This window comes from Natator depressus, chromosome 5 (genome assembly GCF_965152275.1).
Source record: "Natator depressus isolate rNatDep1 chromosome 5, rNatDep2.hap1, whole genome shotgun sequence".
Classification (NCBI taxonomy): Eukaryota; Metazoa; Chordata; order Testudines; family Cheloniidae; genus Natator; species Natator depressus.
Window position 1 is genome coordinate 100,126,687 of NC_134238.1, and position 20,972 is coordinate 100,147,658.

Here is a 20,972-nt window from a genome sequence, read left to right on the forward strand (position 1 = left end):
AATAAAACCAAGCATGAAAGTCTTCCCTCCTCTGTTCATGGCTGGCTCCTGAAATAAAAGTTAAAACAAGAGCAGTCAGAACAGTTTTAAGTAAACCATGTTATACTAACAACTTACTGACCAAAAGAAAGAGAAAGGGGGGTAGGGGAGAGAACTCCAAAACCCACAGGTCTTCAAATAAAAATAATTAATTTCTGATGAATACAAAGTACATACACAAGGAAGTTGTCACTTAGTGCTCTAGTCAAGTAGGAGCTGTTTGAGCAGCAGCCCTTCAAACCCAGAGATCTGGAAAATAAAAATATAACAGCAGTTAATTAGCCAACAACAATAAATCTCAGAATACAGTAACCAAGGAAAACAATCACCTCCTCCATCTTTTCTTCGACTTTTGAGCTCCCCAAACCAGGACTTAAGTTGTACTGGTCCCTCTCTGCTGGGGACAGCTGCCACAAACAAGGCAAAGACAGCTAGGAGAGGCAGCAGCTGGCTTTCCTAACCCAGCCCATAAAAACTTCAACAAGTTGGATATGAGCTTTCCTAAGGAGAAACATACAAACACACAAAAAGAAAAAAAAAGTAGAGCTGATGAATCAAATACAAATAAAGGGTTCTACCCTATTGTCCTTGCTCAGGCAAACCTTAGTCAATGGGAGTTCTGTTTGAGTAGGAACTTCAAAACAGACTCAGAAAGGAAATGTTTTAAATGTCTGGTAAAAATGTATGGCAAACAGGATGCAGAACTCACTAGAAATTTAGCCAGCGATTTACTTTTCTGTTGCTGCTGCTCAGGTCTTTCAGCCCTTGTCCACGTAGAGTCACTAAATCTGGAAAGGTGGAGTTGAATAGAGTCTCCACGCTCCTTACAGCCATATAGTCTGTTTCAGTGAGAGGGCTTAGCACTGATGAATAAGACAAACACATGCATGGTTTCTCAAGCAAGTCTGAACCAAATCATGTAACAACCCACTGAACTTGTGGGGCAACCCAGGGCCAACTAAAGCAAAGGCTTTATAGGTCTACACCTAAGGCTTAGATAACACACTAAGGGGTATTAAGTTTGAAACCCACTGCTCTGGTGGACCCTGCCAACACCACCCCAACAGGGGACTGTGCATATAGCAGTGGGAGAGTGCAGCAGGCCTGGCTCATTCCCAACCCAACCAGGTACACTTTGGCCGCAGAGGTAAGTATTGGGCGGGGGGCGGTGGCACTTGCTCCTACCATTGTGGGGCGGTGGATCACTGCTGCCACTCCTGTGAGGCAGGGGACAAGAAAGCCTATTCTGCTACCACTATCTCTTTGGGAAGGGAGGACCCATCTGCCTGCCACTACAAGTGGGGCTCTTTGATGGGATCCCCGGGGTACAACTTGGAACTGGGGTCTTAACTCTCCAGCCTGGGCTGTCTCTCACAATGCTTTGCTAGTGAAAAGCAGCAAACCCCTCAGGTGCTGTTATCACTTAGCCCAACCGCATGTGGAGCCCCACACCCAGCTAGATTGCGCGAATGTTCCCTAAACCACTCACAAATCACACAGAGAAAGGCACCAGCAAATCTCCCAAGCCCCCAGCCCTGCACCCCCAGAACATACTGTCTTGCCCTGGTCAGAAGCCTGACCAGTGTAAGTTCATTACCCAGTCTGCCCCTCCCTCAGTGTGGAGAGGACACACACCAGCCTTTGTAAACTGAGCTGAGATTTCCCAAGCACTTCAACCAAAACACACTGTTTTTGGTAAAATATAAAACAAATGTATTAACTACAGAAAGAGAGATTTTAAGTGATTATAAGTGGAAAGCACAAAAGACCAGAGATAGTTACCAAAGAAAATAAAAAGTAAGCACACAGTCTAAATCTTAAACCTTATTCGACTAGGCAGTATTTGGATCAAGCAGTTTTCTCACCCCACTGGATGTTGCAGGCAGGTTACAGTTCTTAATACACAGGCTTCCCCTTTAAGCCTGGGGCAGCATTCTTGTTGCTTCCAGCTTACATGGGAGAGGAGAAAGGTAAAAGCATGATGACACGGTTTCCTATTTTATATCATCAGTCCATGTGCCTGGAAAACACCAGCCCAGATGTGTCCCGGTGGACTTTGCTGAGTCACAGAGGTGAGCAATCCCACACTCTGTGATGCATGCGCAGCCCTCTTACAGCTTTGTAAACCCCTCGATTACAACTCCCCTGCTGATTAAACAAACACTCTCCTGGGAGTGGGTTGTATGACATATATATTAATTATATGACATGGGTGAATATGGAGGCTCCAGGGTGCTGCCTTGAGGTAGCACCTGTGTGAAGATGGGGCCATGGTGAGCGAGCAGGACTGAAGGATTGGGGTGGGGAGAGAGCCTGCCTTGCCTTATGAGCCTGGGGTCCTGGACTGACTATATCCAGCCCTGGAGCAACCTATAAGCAATCTGGAATCAACACTGCCACTACATGATGCATCACTGACATGCCCCTTTCTATCCCTCACAGCACAGAGAAAAAGTAAATTTGAGAAAACTCATTAAAAAGATATACAGTTTCCATGGGATGAACAGAACCTTGTGAGGCCAAGCTGCTTGCCCTGCGTCTAGAAGTGGGCCAGAAACTAACCCATTTCACTCTTCTGCTGTTAGCTTCCCATGAAGTAAAGCAGTAAAGAGTCCCATGCTAGGGGAAAAATTCTTTTCCAAAAACAGCCAATATCTTATGCCTCTTCCATTCCTTCCTAATTATTTGAAAGGTGAGAGCTGGTGCAACACCTTTGCCTTCCTTTCCCTCCCAAGGACAATCTTTTCTCTCTCTCTCTCTCTCTCTCTCTCTCTCTCTCTCTCTCTCTCTCACACACACACACACACACACACACACACACACACAGTTTGCAAAAGTGTTAACATGACTCATCTTTGATCTCAGAGGATGTGCGTGATGGGAAGAAGAGAAAGAACTATGTTCATCTGCTTGTCGTACTCTCTCCTCTGGGTCGGGATAGATGATTGCAACAGTAATTGTCCACTTATGATCCCAGCAAATTATAAAACGAACAGACATTGGGTTAAAAGAAGAAAGAATAGTGGTCCTAAATGAAGTGTTTAGACAAAAGTCTGTTTTTTTTCAGTACTGGCCTCGGATGACCTCAGTCCATCAGTTTCCTTTACATAAGCCCTGGGTGGATGCTGGAAGAACATAAGAGCCTCTTGAAGAATGCAAAGGGGAGAAATGGGGAAAGAGACAGACGCTCCTTGTGTCCCTCCCCACTCTCCTCTACTAGAACTTGCCGTAATAGTGGAACTGTACTGCCATCCTGTTATCCAAAACATCACACAAGGTACTCAAGATTCAGGAAGAAAAAATAGTGACTGCATTACATCTTTTAACTCCCAGCAAGCTTAGAGTAAGCTTTTAATCCTGTCTCTATTTTCTGTGTGTACCTCAGTGGCTTACGCTAGAAACTATGTGAGCTACTTTTATATTAAAAAATAAATATGAATCGTGATAATCATTTTGGGTAAGAAACAATTAATTCATTCCAGCAAAATGAAAAAATAAAAATCTTAGCTGAATAAATTAAATTAAAGCATCAGTTTACAACATTTCCATGAAAAACTAATTGTTTCACCTGTTTGAAATCCCCACAGCCTTCAATCCAGCTTCTAACTGAATCAACATACCACACAAAGCTCTCTCCTCTTATTTTGTTTCCATCTACTGAAATTTAAATGTTAAGCCCCTTCAACCTTTACATATTTCACGTCTAAAGAGAGAGTCTTTTACTTATGCAGGAAATTATAGATAAATAACTTCAAATTCCAGATCAGCTCGCAGATAGAAATTATTATTGCAGCTTGGAGGTTTGATTTTTTTAAATTTATGTTTATTCTCTTCCTCATACAGGACACTGTTCCTAAAGGAAATCATTTAGATCTCTTTAGGCAAAAAGTATTCATTACAAGGTTATCGTTTTCAGATATTGTCTGAAACCTCAGTTACTTGCGTTTGTCTATGTAAATCCCATGATAAACAGCCACAGTTCTACATGTTTACAATTGACTGTGTAAAAACTGAACGAATGACTGAAAAAACTGTAAATAAAATGGATATAGAAGATAAATCAGAAGTGACAATCTGTAATGGAAGAGCTGCATATTTTGGATTCTTTTTAGTATGAATGGGGTGGCTATTTCATTCATAGATTGTTCCTGAAGGAGGCAGAACATTGCTAGCCACTCTGTCTTCTGTGTTAAGCAGGTATTTCCAATAACTCTTTTGGTTCCATTTGCAGCCCACACACTGATGTAGTATTTTTCCCTTCTGGTTAATTACTCTACTTAACAGAAAATATCTCTTCAAACGTCTTTTAACATTTACAACTCCTGGCTGCTGCTAACCATCACAGATCTCATGAATATGTTCACGCTCATATATTGACTAATGTTCTTTGATTGAAACCTAGTTTTCTGACTAGGAATTTAATCTGCTCCAGCAGATCTGGAGACATGCCCAAAGCACTGCCCCAGCCACTATGAAAATGGACTAGGTATACTTCTGTATTTAACAAAGATGTTATCCCATACTGTCTTATTTTAAATATCTATTCAACTTCAGTATGTAAAGCAGGCTTTCAAAACTGCATGCCGGTAGGAACATTTATAATTTTACTTGGACAAATAAAAAGCAGTGTCTATAGTACAGCAAAAAAATAGGTTAGATAACTTAAGGCTGACTGTTGAATCAGAATTACTTGCAAGTCTTTATTTGAAAGTAAAGTTCAAAAATAATCCACCCAAGAATGGTTAAACACATAACTTGCATATTTCTGGGTTGCCCTGATTAGAACTCTACATTTTCCAACCAAGTGCCAAACACTTGGAGCTAAAAATCTATTCAACATTCCTGCTTGATTTTCAAGGACCAACAGAATATTTACTGTTAATCCTAGGGCCCCATGTACTTTACCAAGGTTCTAGGACTCTGTACAACACGTTGTCCTTCTAGGATAGTAGTGGAACTGATTCTCTTCTCAGAAGGCCGCTGGATTGCCAGAGATGGTGCCATACTACTACCTGTAAGCTCGATTCTGCAGCCCTGTCTCTTTAAAGTACTTTGTACTGTTTTGTGGGCTATAAATCCAAGTACAGCATTATTTAACCAAGCGGGGCATGGCCTAGTAATCTGAGTCTCAAAATCCAGACTCCTCTAACCCTGCTTTGACAGAGGCTCCTTCTATTGTCTTGGGCAAATTACTTAACCTAGCTGCTTGTTTCTTCATGGGTAAAACACAGTAATACTTACCTACCTACTTCACAAGGTTCTTGTGAGGATTAGATTTGCAAAAGCATTTAAAGGTCATCTGCAAAGGAAAAGATACTGGGTTTTGTGGCTCTTTTTGCTTCTTTATGTCATATAAGGATGGCCTGAAAATTTTTCGCCACCTGTGTCCCAAAAAAAAATTTTTTTTTTTTTAAATATTAGAAATTCAGGTCTTTTCTACTTTGGTCTTTCTTGAAGATACGATGGACAACTTGAGAACTGGAAGGATGATATCATAATATCAAGCACGTAAAATCAATTTGAGAGGGGGATTATAATTTTTGTTAAATAAAACCAAAATCCCAACCACACTTGTCTAACTCACAATGTTCTATAAACAGTTGAAAGGAAAAATCTGCCAAAGTTTCAACACTTCTCTCTCCACTAAGGGCTGATAAACTCACAATTCATATTATAAGACCTCTAATAAAATCCTTCAAAAAACTCCAAAACCGAAATTCTTGAAATTCTGAAAGACTTGAAAATCCCTCACCTCTGTTTGCCAGAAGCTGGGAATGGGCAACTGGAGGTGGATCACTTGATGATTACCTGTTCTGTTCACTGGCCTGGCATTGGCCACTGTCAGAAGACAGGATATTGAGCTAGATGGACCTTTGGTCTGACCCAGTATGGCCGTTCTTATGTAATTCTTAATATTTTTAAGTAAAAAAAACAAGCAGTTTTATTTATTGCCTTTTTATACACATCAGAACAAAGCAACAAAAAAGTCACACCCATTTGGTTTCCTGTTCAGGTCACTTAAGGTGGAAATTGCGATGTGCAGTAAATGACAAGTATTTTTAGGCACTGTGAAGCAGTCACCAATAGAGCCTTGTCTAACAAGCAAAGCTGCATCGGTTTAACTAAAATTGGTTTAAAAACCAATTAACCTAAACAGGTTCAAACCCCTATTAGATATTTTTAAATCAATTTAAAACCTGTCTCATGTTGATTTATCTTAAGTCAATTCCTTCACAAATTAAGTTAAATCAGTTTAAACCAGGGTGCAAACAGGGGTTAGTGCCAGTTTAACTAAACTGATTTTAAAACAGACCTTTAGTTAAACTAGCACAACTCAGTGTGTAGACAAGGCCTTATTAGTGATACTACAATGGATTATGTGCTTCTAACTGATTTTATCAGCCAAGTGAAGGTGCTTAGGGTGGAACTTTATGGTGGCCTTAAACAGAGACACAGCAACATGCTCTCCTTCCAAATGCAGTACCCAATTAGCTCCTTTTAAATGAGGCACAGAAGGTCCCTGTCATGGGGTGGTATAGACCCCCTGCCGGCTTAGTGACTAAAGAGTTAATGGGAAAAATTTCCTGCCTGCTCAGCTGGGGACTATTGGGGTATGTCTATATAACCTGTGGCAGTGAGCCTCCTCCCCAGGCTTCAGAGCCTGACCTGCACCTTCAAAGCGCTGTCTATACAGCTATATATAGAGCGCTAGCACAAGCCTCGCTAACCCACATCTATCAGCCTGCAAGCTCGCTGAGATGACTATGACCCCAGCAGTCTGGCCAGGTCCTTAACAAGAAATCAGTAGACACAGGACTAGGCGATTATCCAAGGGCAGAATCGGAGTCAGACTCGGTAACAGTCCCACACAGCTGTAAGAGGGTGCCAACTGGTGCCTCAGACACGCCCCTTCAACACAGCACTTCCGCGCATGCTTAACTTTAAGCAAGTGCTTTAGTGGCTGGCTGAAATCAGACCTAAGACTTCTTCACATGGCTACCTGGATTTACTGGATTTCTTTTATTTGATGCACGTAAAATTTTGATTAGAATATTAACTGTAAAAGGCACCTGTCTAGTGACTGGAAGGGCAAGAGCACATTTGTTTCTTTTACAGAATTAACCATGCTGTTGGCACCTACAGTACTACTCCTGAGGTCTATGAACTTTAACACCCCATTATTTATATTCATCCAGCTCCTTTTATAAAAGCTAGTGGTAGCATTCATTGGCTGAAGCAGCAATAGGTCTTCTTCAGCATAGCTGACAATTAATTAAAACTATTCCACATTCAAAAGCTTTCCAGGGTTGATAAAACAGACAGTATCAGATACTTTTGCTAATCAGTTATGAATGAGATCGTCCTGACTCATCTATGGGACAAAGTTTCCAACATGCTGCATTTGGCTAAAGAGTGTAATAAAAAAGAACTTAGGCCATGTATTCATTTCTAAAATACAGGGGGATTTATTTGAAAAGCTGGTCAACATTTTTCATGTGATATCTCTGTGATGAAAAATGGGTTTCAAAACAAAACAAAAAACATTCATGCGTTCAGGTTTTTTAATTTTATTTTGGTCAAACTTCATTTTTGTCCCCACTGCAAAAAGCTGGGTGTGGGGTGGAAGACCAGGAAGGACAGTGTACTCCCACCCCTGTACTCCCACACCTACTTTTTCCAGGAGGAGTAAGCAAAAACAATGAGAAAAAAGTGGCTTTCCCCCCCATCAAAACATTTGTAAAACATTTAAAATTTTCTAATAAAAAAAAGTGAAAAAATTCACAAGCACATTAAATAAAAAACATTTTCTTCATTTTAAAAACATTTTTCATCAAATACAGTTACCATTTTTGACCACTCTACTTGTATGAATGTAGAGAATAGGAAAAGGATGCCAACTGGGTATCATCTAAGATAGGATGCTTCAAGTCCAATTAGTAATCATAAATCTCTTCTAGAATGCTTTTCATCTACAGATCTCAAAGCCCTTTACACGGAGGGCAAATATTATTTCTCTCATTTTACAGATACGGAAGCTGGGGCACTCAGAGATGAATTCCAAAAGGTAGACAGTGTGCTGTTCTTATTAAGGCACAGAGAGTACGCATTCTACTACTTATTTAAACTTTTAAACAATAATGCAGCAACAAGGATCTGCTGTAAGCTTCACAGCCATCGTCTGTTCTGCAGTACAGAACCCAGCCTTCCAAAATGGAGAATAACCTTTGGTGACTACAGCCACATCTGCGGAGCAATAGCAGCTCTAGGCTCCTGACTCCCAGTCCAATTAGGATATCTGCTGATGAGTTACTTGTGAAAATCCTGAATCAATTACATTGATAAACGGGTACAGACTGGGGTTGATGACTTGCTTGCAGGACCTTTTGAAGGTTGATGCTCTGCCCCTTTTAAGACCTTTGTATGGTCTCTTCCGGGAGGACCAAGAGGGGAAATTATGGTTGCAGGGTGTCCAGTTTTTGATCGGAATGCCCCGTCGAAAAGGGACCCTGGCAGCTCTGGCCAGCACCACTGACCGGGCCGTTAAAAGGCCAGTCAGCGACGCAGTGGGTCTAAGGCAGGCTCCCTGCCTGTCCCCACTCCAACTCCTACGTGTAGGGGCAGCCAGGGTGCTCCACATGCTGCCCACGCCCCAAGCCCTGGCTCTGCAGCTCCCATCAGCCGGGAACTGTGGCCTATGGGAGTTGCCTGGCCACGCCTCCATGTAGGAACCTGAGGGGAGACATACTGCTGTTTCCAGGAGCTGCTTGAAGTAAACGCCGCCCGGAACCTGCACCCCCTCCTGTGCCCCAACCCCCTGCCTCAGCCCTGATCCCCCTCCTGCCCTCCGAACCCTTTGATCCCAGCCCTGAGCACCTCCTGCACCCTAAACCCCTAATCTCCACCCCAGAGCCTGCACCGCCAGCTGGAGCCCTCCCCCCCCATCCCTGCACACCATGAGCTGTAATCACACCACATGACTGCAGTGCAGACATACCCTTAGATTCCATTACCCAGCACTAGAGCAGATGCAAGTAGCTCTAAGGGATTCTACAGTCTGAAAGTCACTGTAAGGGGAACTAACTTGCTCCTCACCTGTGAAATTGGCCCTCAGGCTCTGAATAAGATTCTAAATAACTTTAAGGGGAAGATTTTCCTCATATTGTGTACATTTTAAGATAGGGATCTTCAGTTCTGAATTTAGACCTTCCAATACATTACACACTATACTGCGCGTACATTCAATTCAGCAGATCTTCTCCTCTCCCAGCTGTTGTTTGCTCTGTGGCTTTTCTCTGATACCCCACACTTCTTTGTCAAATTGCCTTTACAATACATCAGGTTGGGAAATGATTTTTTTCCTGCAAAAAATTTCAAACCAAATTAACAATTTTTCATTTTCAAAGTTTTCTCTAAAATGTTCTGGGGTTTTTTTTGGAGAAAAACCCTGATATTTTTAAATTTTCAGATTTTTTTCCAATTACAACCTGGACTATTTAGACAAAAGGGATTTTTTTTCAAAAACCTCTTTTTTTTAAACGAGAAAAGCCATTTTTTGTAGAAAAATGTTTTGATGGAATTTTTTTTTTTTTTACCAGCTGTACCTCTCAGCCATCTGATATAGTTATTAACATTACCAAAAAATCCCCACTAATCCAAGAAAATCTATACAACCAGTTTGGTAACCTTTCAGAGACATGATATATCTAGACTGTGTTTATACACTACTTTAGTGCTTAGTGACCGCAATGAAGCAATGCAGAGATGCTTTGTGGGCATGAAAACTGAACTGTGCAGTCACTGAGTAAAGGCAAGTTCTAGTCAGGACTTAAATTCCCAGGATCCAAACCAATAATTTTTTTTGTGAGGGGGCCAGCCTATGATATGAGTGGCTCAGACTTCTTTCAAGAGGGGAGAAGATACCCCGATACTCTGTCACAACTCATGCTGACCAACCTGTATCATACCACTGTAAAATGCCAACCAAATGCTACATGACAATGTATTAGCAAGACAGCTATACTGATTTCTGAGAGATGCCTAACCTCATTGTAGATGAAACATACTCAAATATGAAACATAATATTAGTGCACCTCTCCCATCTGCTCAGAGCAGATGGAGTCTCTCAGCATTATCACAGTGGAGGCCTCCAATAATAAAACTGGAAGGGCGTGGGAGAGAAAAACAAAACAGAATATGGCAAAAAGAGACTCATGATTGAAAAAAAAAAAAGCAGAGTACAAAAATAAAACCACAAGTGATAAGTCATTAAATAAATGCATACTTGTAGCCAGACAGCCAGCCCCCCCGCCCTCAGACCAGCATTGCTGGAAACACACGGGAGCCAAAACACCAGGGCACTCCAGCACAGCCTTTGAAGCTGAGAGAAGCACAGGTGTGCTGCGACAATGTGCCTCTGGGAACGTATACAACGATTGGGCTCACAGCAGGCAGAGGCGCTGTGACAGACATGGCTCTTAGCCCCTACTAAAACAGCATGATGCACACACACCAACATCCTAGGTGGGAAAATATTTACCCTGATAAAAGAAGTGTCCAGTAGTCGAAACTTATTGTTTCTCCCTTGCAAGTGTGAACTACTCTTGCGAGAGCTGGCGTCACCCCGACAGACCAGCCCCAATTTAGCATAGAAAGGAGAAAGAGAATAAAGGAGTACAGAGGTATAAGTAGGGGACCTACAGCACCATGATTTTTGAGTGCTTTTCACTATCTATCTGCTGGTCAGATAAGTGACAGCCTCCCAAGGCTTCTGCAGCTAAGAGGGTCCCTAAGCCTTGTCCCTTATTCGTCTTTCCGCGGAATTGAGTGACCGATCCTGGCTTGGCACCGCTGGAATCGAGAGATGCAAGGAGGGTAAGAAGCACCCACACCTGATCTCCTATCTTTAGTGTACACATATTTTGAAATAGAGCTCTATACTTTGTTTTCTTTCTTTGGGATTGTAGCTTCAGTTTTGTAACTTGTTTGTGTGTGTAACATCTCTACACTTAAATAAGTAGGCACTAGCAATTTTGTAACCACATGATTAGAATCTAGTTTAATAAATTTTGGTAACCATTTATGCATAAGCCTGACTTGTTTCTCTGGTTTACTGTAAAGCAGCCAACACAATTAAAAGAACCTCAGCCGTTTTGGCTATAAAGCCTGGCCATTAGGTGAGAGTACTAAGAGCCTAGCGTTGAGTTGTGCCGCCTCCACGGGGCAAACTCTTGGGGCACCTGTCAGTCAATCCTGACTGCCCGCTGCGAAGGAGCTCTGAGCTCTAGCAGTTAAAGTCACGGGTGTGGAGAGGCTCTTAGTGCTGCCATTGGGGCACCTGTCAGTCAGTGTTGACTGCCCGCTGCGAAGGAGCTCTGAGCTCTAGCAGTTAAAGTCACGGGTGGTTAGGACCTTGGGGCATCCGTCAGCCTAGCCCGGGCTGCCCGCCGCGAAGGGACAGTGCGTCCTAGCGGTTAAAGTCACGGATGGTATAAACGGGCATAGCTGGCACCTCACCAAACATCCCTGGCCATCGGCTAACAATACTACAATTAGCCTCTAGCCCTTTTGGTTTCAGGCGATGGGGCTTAACAGCAGTGGAGAATAATTCAGACACATTTAAACGGAACATCGGCTGGAGTCTGCAATTAGAGCGTTGTGGTTATACTAACAGTAAATTTGGGCCGCGATTTGTAAGTTTACAGAGCAGTGAATTTGGTCCCATAGAGGAACACAAGACTCTCTAGATCAGTAGTTCTCAAACTTTTGTACTGGTGACCCCTTTCACATAGGAAGCCTCTGAGTGCGACCCCCCTTATAAATTAAAAACACTTTTTATATATATTTAACACCATTATAAATGCTGGAGGCAAAGCAGGGCTTGGGGTGGAGACTGACAGCTTGTGACCCCCCATGTAATAACCTTGTGACCCCCTAAGGGGTCCTGGCCCCCAGTTTGAGAACCCCTGCTCTAGGTGATGATTGGATTACACAGAATATATGAAACCCTGCTAGGTTCATCAGCTCTTCTACTGTTAATCAGTGAAACACGCTCTTACATGCACAACACCGGGATCTCACAACTCCAACCAAGGAAATGGAGGTTTAATTCTCCATTTGATAAGGACAGTACCATTAATGATGGCATTAGCACTGAAATCAACTGTATATGCTCATCAAGGATAGACAATCTTCCAAGTATCTGATGCAGAAGCAAAACAAACAAACCAACCTTCCCTTTTACATACTCAAGATGATATATTGGATTTGAAGTTAGCAGTGACCTAGCAGACACAGTAGCAGCAGTAGTAACAACTGCAACAGGGGCAGCACACACCTGAAGGAAAAGGCTCTCAGGAGTCCTTGTGGATTGCCACAAGTTTGGTAGCAAAGAAATTTTTCTCTTAAAATAAAACAAAATTCTGCAGAATGTGAATCTTTACATAGCCATAAACATGGCAGACGAGACAAATGGAATTCAGATGTTCATTTTAACACTTCATTTATTAACAATTCCACCAACATTAAATAATTTGTGAATATGATGACTGAACATTACATTATAATTTGCAAACTAATTCAGTTATTTGTAGTGTTTGTTTCCCTTTCCTTGTAGCGTGTGATTTCTCTTCTGTCCTTTTAAGCTCTTCTACTGAATCCAAACTTACTGCAAAAATGTTGGGAATGGTTTTGTTCCATGCACACTAGTGAGTGAATCACTTCCCACATCAATACAGGGGAACTTGATGCTCACAGACTGTGTCCTCAATGGGCCAATTTGCAAACATAGAGGGGCCTTTACATCAACTGTGGTTTTTTTGATTTGCAACAGGACTGATGGCCCCAAAGTGGTTCATATCCAAAGTAAACCAATAAAGATAAAAGGAGCCAATCATCATCAAACGGTCTTCTCAGCAGGGTATTAAAATAGCACCTTCAATTTCAAGCTACTACAATACTATAAAAACAACTTGAGCTACAGGAAGTTATCACCCATTTTATCAACCTCATTAAAATGGATTATACATAAACTTAAATCAGGTCTGTTTTAATTATTATTTGCATTGTAAAGTATGAGATATAGTGGAGCATTTAGAAATAATCCTGGAAGTTGGAAAGAGCAGTGCCATGAGATGTGGCTATTAAAGTTCCACACCGACTTTGCACAAAGATTATTTAAATTACTGTAACTGTCCAGAACCTCTTTGATTTAAACTACAATCTCAGAACTAAAAGGAAGTGGTGGATTGTCCACCTTTTCAGATCTGCACATCAAGACTAGATGCCTTTCTGGAAGATATGCTTTAGCCAAAATACAACTTAGTGGGGTCAATACAATGGTAACTGGGTGAAATTTAATGGCCTGTGATATACAGGTGGTCAGACCAAATGATCTAATAGTCCCTTCTAGCTTTAAGCTCTATGAATCGATGTTAATTACAGAGAACAAACATGTTTGGTAACAGTTAATTGTCATAACTGAAGCAGGGTTGTAGACCATATGCACCACAGTAAACAATTATTAGTTCAACATGGAAAATGTGTTATGGGCTAATTATTTAGCTCTGTGTCATATTTAGAGAAAATGTACACAATGCTATATGTCTACATCTAGGTGCATCCTCTAACAAGGTTGATGAATATTTGGGGGTGAGACACTAGGTCCATCATGAGAGATCAGGGACATGTTTCTCTTCACTTAATCTAGAGTGAGTGAAGACTCACAGTCCCAGTGTGCATAGCACAGGCAGAAATCAACAGACACATTAATCAGTGTGCAGATTTTAGTTTGCTGGAGTGCACTCCAGACTTGTAGAGATTATGGTTTTACTAATTTTCAAAAGGTAATGGGTTATTGGCATGGCATTTTACCAAACTTATTCCACAGCTTCAACATACAAACCATGGTGTGTTGACAATCATCCACAGAGTGTTTCCCCCAACCTGATTTTTAATCATTTCAAAAAGAATATGTTTCGCCATGTCTTAAGTTACTGATAAATTACATAAACAAATATATACTGTCACCCTCACCTTTTAAAAGCAACATGAACCCTGAAACTATCCTCTGTTCACCTGGAGGGAATAAAGCTCTGTACCTTAAACAGCTCTGATCAAATTCCAGCCAAAAATTTAAACAAAACAAAGTTTAAGCCTATTGTGTTTTCTATGCTAAGTACTATAGATTAACCACAGAAACAATACAGGGCCAGCACACAGCACCACCAGACCATGTACTTTGTGAAACATACAAACTATGGTAAGTAATGACATTAGATTGGAACTGAGCAAAAAATTGGAATTTCTGTCCCATGGGAAATTAGGATACTTAAATATTTGTTTTCATCCCAAATTAGGATGAAAAGTTGACATATCAGAATTTTCCCAGAATGAAGAGTTCTGAAAATTTTTCATTTAGAAATGGTGAAAGGTTTTGTTTCAGCATTTTCAATTGAAACTGACCATTTGGATATTTCCAAATCAAAGTGTTTTATTTCAGTTTGCTGAACTGACACTAAATGTTTTGTTTCAAGTCAGTTCAAATTGAACTGCATCTACCTGTGGTGACACTTTGCATCATGGGAGTTGTAGCTCAGGTGTCTGGTGCCCACATTCTCTCCTATGGACTAGACTGCCTAGCCAGACGATATCTCCCATGATGCAATGTGATATTGCCTCTGATTACGCCTCACGGGACATCATACAAGATATAGTCCAGCCAGGGAGCCTGGCCCACAGGAGAGAATAGGGACATCAGGCAACTGTCCTATCACTGCCACAAGGCAATCTGGCACCATCAGGAGATGCAGTTTAATGCTGAACTCAAAATGGAACTGTTTGTTTCAGGCCATCAAAGTGAAATATTACAATTTGGGTCAAATCAACTCAAACCAAAATATTTTCAGGGAGAGGAGCAGGTTAAGAGAACACAAACCAAAACCACATTTTCCCATGAAAAGTTTTAATTATGTAGGAACTGCATTTTCCATCAAAAAATCATTTTGATGGAAAATTCCCAACCAGCTCTACCTTAGAGTTACTGTGTACAGGAGGGCTACATTATTTCATTCATCCAGCAATTCTACATACACAGCCCCAACTAACCAAGCATAATATTACATGCCCAGCTACATAGAGATGGAGACGGGTCCCTGCACTCCTTACTGCACATAGGGTCCAACAAAACCGAGGCCCACTCTTGTTCAGGACACACTGGCACTTGAATGACTTGGTGGATACAGCAGTTTGTAGAATAGTTAACCAACATCAATTTCAAAATAATGCCAACATTGTCTAATACCTGTCCTGCTTAACTGATTGAACTGGAATATATTTTTAAACAAGAAATTAACCCAACAAACCCTGTACTCTCACTGGAACACGACAACTGAAAATTAAGTGGGAGTGGAACACTCCAGGTGCTTAGACATTTCCCTAAGGCACGAATTTTAAAATTTCAATGAAAAATTGAGAAAAATTTTTATTGAAACACTCTTTGGAAATTCCAAGGGATGTCTTTGCTGAGACTGAGAACAGAGCTACCAGACAACATTAAAGAAGAAGGCAAACAAACCATAACATGACTTTTTCAGTCAGACAATCCCCTCTTCTGAGACAAAAACAGTGCCATTATGCAGAGGTTTACATGCAGGTGGATCAAAGAGTGGTGAAGAGAGCTATGGCTGAGCTGAAAAAAAAAAAATCAGTTTCCAAGTAACTGTCTTCATGTCATTTACTCAGACAGTTTGGCGGAATATTAATAATCTTGAATGTAAAACAGAAAATCTGGAAATTTAAAATTATCCAGATCAGAACTAAAAAAAGACATGAAGGAAACAAAAAGCAAAAAAAATGTTCTAACTCACTCGGCTACATCATCAACGAAAAAAGCACTGGATTACACAGTCGTCACATTTGATAAACCACATTAAACTTCAAAAAATAAATATGACCATGCAGGGAGAAAGGAAACAACATGGATTAACTCCTAGAGCAGAGGTTCTCAAACTTCATTGCACCATGACCCCCTTTTGACAACAAAAATTACTACACGACCCCAGGAGGGGGGACAAAAGCCTCAGCCCACCTGACTCCCACTGCCCCAGGTCGGGGAGCCAAAGCCCAAGCCCCACTCCCCTGGGCGGGGAAGGGGTCAAAGATGAAGTCCAAGGGCTTCAGCCTCAGCCAGCGGGCCTATAACCTGAGCCCTGCTGCCCGGCAAGTCTAAGCCAGCCCTGGGGACCCCATTAAAATGGGGTCCCGACCCACAGTTTGAAGAACCGCTGTCCTAGAGCAATGGTGGGATGTCACATGATACACAAAAGCTGGAAAGATGTGACTGATCTTCTTTCTGCTCCCTTAATTCCCCTCTTTATAATCATTTTGCCAATTGCTGACCTTAAACACCAACAATGGATACATTCGCTTAGTTTATCTGTGCAAGAGGTTAGAGGAATGAGAGGTTCTGAAAAACTAGCAGCATGATATCATATTGAGATAACATGGCAGCAGCAGAATCAGATTAGCCCTTGGGATACCCTTTAGATCTTATTGCCTTGCAAAGGGTCAGTGAGATATTCAAAATAGCATGTAAGTTTTTGGTTGGCAGGCTCCCCCATTGGATCAAAGAGTAAATATTCCATGAAGGTCATGACAATGGAAGCTATCACTCAAGGGGGATGGCAGACTCAAAATGCCAACAGCAAGAACAACAGACATGAAAAATAACAGAAGGCATAAAAATCATTTACTGAGCCATCCAGAGAGAGAACAGAACAGCAGGCCTCAATATCACTTTATGTATCTTGGATCCTGCGCTCTAAACACAGCATGGAAAACAATGAGAAAGCATGCACCTCCCTGGAAGCAAGACAGGTCATAGTGGTAACTATTTTAATGAACAACTATATTTTGATGTCTAACAAATGCTTGTTCCACTCACACAGGAGAGATCCTCCACTGGGTTAAAACTTTAGGGCACTGTGAACACACAGAGAGGTGCGAAGCAGCCAGAGCACTCCGGGACTGGGACTTCTATTTATATCTGCAAAACTAGGGGTGCAGTTGTGCATAAATATATTTCTGATACATTCACACTTTATTCTTATGCATTAGTAACGTTTAAGATTTTTTCAGTAAATTCTGTGAATTTAACCGTGTTCTAAACTGACTGTAATAAAGCAGGTCTAGATGAAGCAAACCATCTCCTCTTTTTAGAGTCCCATGGAAAAAAGTCAGAACTTTAAAAAAAAAAAACTAGCAAGTGATTACATAGTTATATTGGAGTAGAACTTCACATGATGCATATTAAGATTCTGAATCAGAAAAACAAAATTAAGTACTTGCTTATGTATTTTGTTGAAACAGAGTCTAAGAGTGCAGCTGAAGTTGAAAAAGCAAAAGGGTGTGAACAAAAATCAGATTATTTTCAGAATCGCAGCGAAAAGACCTAGTACAACCAAAAATTACTCAATATAGAGGTGTGCAAAAATACGTGAACAAATTAATCACTGGACAATCTAGCCATAGGAGAGCCTTTCCAGTGAGCAAATGGTCTCTAGATGCAAATTTCACAACCAGGTCTGGGCACCACAATGGAACAAATATGCACAGATGTTCCGCATGGAACGTAACATGAGTATTTGCATTTCTGACACGCCTATGTGCTGTTATATTCAAGTACAGGCATAATTTTAAAAAGTCACTATCAAATATGTTATATCTGCTTAGGTCCATATCACATCAACAGACACAATTTATTCATATAGCAAATACAGTAAACATTAGATTTCCAAAAAAATGTATATATAAAAATTCTGTGCCTGGAGATCAACGACATCAACCTATTTCCTTTTCCCCCTTTTACTGTACTCACTTGCATGTAGCATAGAGTATTGTTGCTGTGTGGTGTTTGTGTGAGTGTGTTTTGTTAAGGATTTGAGAATTGAGTTGATTAGGCTATGTAAACACAACTACTGTTTGCATGTCTGTTTGATTTCTGGAGTCACTCCTCAAATAGCAATATGCCAGGACTAGGAGGATTGTAAAGGAGGAATCTGCATTCCTACGGCCACCCTGAAAGAGCAATTTATCCTATCATCATCATGCAATTCTGTGCTAAATTAAGCAGGACATCTGTACTATGGAGCAGACCTACACACCAAACCTACCACAGATGGGCTACAGACTGGCTGGTTAATCTGTTCCAAATAAATGATCTTTGTTTTTGAAAGAAAAGCCTGTAGGTACTAGATACATTAACTTTCATTTTTATGGCCTGCTTGAGCCTATTCAGATGTTGCACATATGTTCAGCAGGAAATGGAGGATACAATCTATGATTTACTGCTGTCTAAATGCTGGAAGCAGGAAGGCACAGAACAACAGTTCTCTGCATGGGCACAAGTGGCGCATGAATTTTTCCTCATCTAGAAAAGAAATAGGACTTTGAGAACTCTCAGCTAATAAAACATTTCCATAACTATAAAATCTCTTGAAATTTAAAAAGGACAAAGTCTTCACTTCAAGTTTGCAGATGGTAGCATTATTTTCTCTCATTTAAAAAAAATATTTATATGCACCAATAAGGCCTATGCCTAGGACATCGGACAAAAAATGGCTGCTGCCCTATAATCTTTCATTCTTAAAATGTTGTTAGCTTTCTCACAATTGGGGCACTGTTCACTATTATGCAGTATACGATCTTTATACATTTAAAATATTATTTAACTTCTCAGGAATCATGCAAAAATAAATGCCATTTTTATTGGCAACTTCAAGTTTATGTAGCAGCCGGTACATTATATTTGATATCAACAGGGTGTTTGTTTAAACTCAACAGACTTTTTTTTTTTTTTAATGTCTCTGGGTAAAAGTAACTTGCATAGATTTACATGGACATTTCAATTTATTTTTTCCCCATTTTCAAATATAATAAAGAGAACACTGGAAAATGGCTTGTTTCCAACTAGCTACACGTAATACCGTATTCTCAATTTCTTATAAAAGTTTTAGCTAACAGTTCCATAATATGAAGCTGATCAGATCTTTAAACTATATCAGATCTCTCTAAGGAGTAGGACCAAGCCTCATGAAATCTCTCTTTCCTGGCAAAACTGCACTTGCCTCCTAACGTCCAGGCCATTCCCCTTTGGAACACCGTGAGCTGGGCAGAAGACATTCTTGACACTTCTGAGTGCTTGTTTGGAGAGGTCTTTTCCTGCTGTCTGCAGCAGAGGGAAGTAGAAGAAAAAAAAGACTCCTTGTGCTCTGATCTCCTTAACCTAAAATGCCCACCAGAATTGGAACCATAATGACTAAATGAGACACTTCAGGGAATACAGAAAACATTAAAAAAGAAAAAAAACTAGTCAGGCTAAATCCTCAAGATGTACATCACAGATTATTTATGGAAAGATCTGTTAAACAGCTCGGAACTTTAGCAAACCGATAACTCTGAAAGGTCAAAGTGTGGTTTTACATTGGTGTACTGTATAACATCAAACACTGGGAAAGGTCAAGAACAGTCAGGATTTTTAAATAAATTATTCAAATCCTGACACTGAAGATTTATCTAATAATTTATCCATACAGTGGTTCTGATTATTTGTCAAGTCCCCATTTATTACTGAATTGTTCTATAAACACTGTTCTGGCATTTTCATTTTTTAAAAAGTATTATTTCTTCTCAATTGTGACACCATTTTGTGGGAAACAATACCGAGCTATAATTTTATGTTGTAACTGTGTTGCTTTAGCAATGTAGGAGGATGTAAGAATGATTTCCCCTTATAGATGCAAGTGAGATGATCTAATAATACACCTCTTTCAAAACCTGCCAGGAGGTGGTGGTGGTGATAATGGTGTGGTACCTGACAAAAGACCAGGTGATCTAGAAAAAGGAGACTTCTTTTCATCATCATCATCATGTTCCCATTACGCCTCTGGCGTTTAGGGCAGCTACGACGCTCCTCCACTCCTGTCTGTTTCTGGCAACTATTTCAGTGAGTCCCCAGCTGTGCCCCAGGTTTTTCAGCTCGGCTTCCACAGCTCTTTGCCATGTTGTTTTTGGGCAGCCTCATTTTCGCTTGCCTTCAGGTGTCCACCTTTTTGCTACTCTGGTGATGGAATCAATTTCCATCCAAAGCACATGGCCAATCCAACTCCAACACTTCCTGGTAATGATGGTGCTCATATCCTCTTGGCTGCACAGTGTCAAAAGATCTTGGTTTGAGATTGTTCTGGGCCAAAAGATACAGAAGATTTTTCTGAGGCAGGTTGTATGGAATGATGACAGTTTGGACATGTCATACTTTCTCATTCCCCAACATTCTGCACTATAAAGTAGTGTTGAAAGTACGCAGCTCTGATAAATCTTGAGTTTGGTTTTGGTGTTGTATTTTGAGGATTTCCAGACTGTATTTAAGCTCCTGAAGGTGTTCCTGGCTTTATTGATTTTGTTCCAGATGTCTTGGCTTGTTCCACCGTCCTGGCTGATGGTGCTGCCCAAGTATGTGAATGTTTCTACATTGGTGAGAATATAATCCTCTATCCCTACTGGTGATGGCGCTATTAAAGGTCATGGAATCTATCTTACTGCGATCGATTTTCAGTCCAAATTGCTGGCTGAATGTGTTGAGTCGAGTTGTTTTTTTCCTGTATATAGTGTTGGGTATGCGATAGGAGAGCGAGAATTCTATTCGTGCTATGTCATAATTACATTTGGTCTAAAATGCACGTTCCTCAGAATAAATGAACTAAGTTTTTGAATTGCCCTGCACAGGAACTAAGCAAGCTTTGAAAAGTCAATGTGAGAAAATTTCTCTTATTTATGCATATAGCTATTATAATAAAATTATATTAAAATAAATTTTGCTGCTGTTAGACTTAGGATAAATTTGGTCAAATGGAACTGCAATTATTAAAGTTTCATAAGT

At 40.7% G+C, this 20,972-nt stretch overlaps 1 protein-coding gene and 1 long non-coding RNA gene across 2 annotated transcripts in view; both read right to left on the bottom strand.

Annotated features, from left to right (window-relative positions):
- Positions 1 to 20,972, bottom strand: part of LOC141987705 (histone-arginine methyltransferase CARM1-like) — a 136,335-nt gene that overhangs the window by 67,081 nt on the left and 48,282 nt on the right. The gene's annotated exons all lie outside the window — the stretch shown is intronic.
- LOC141988251 (uncharacterized) lies at positions 29 to 525 on the bottom strand. Its single transcript, XR_012639713.1, has 3 exons — positions 369 to 525; positions 217 to 288; positions 29 to 48 (listed from the first exon to the last, which is right to left on the bottom strand). It is a non-coding gene; the product is annotated as an uncharacterized LOC141988251 (long non-coding RNA).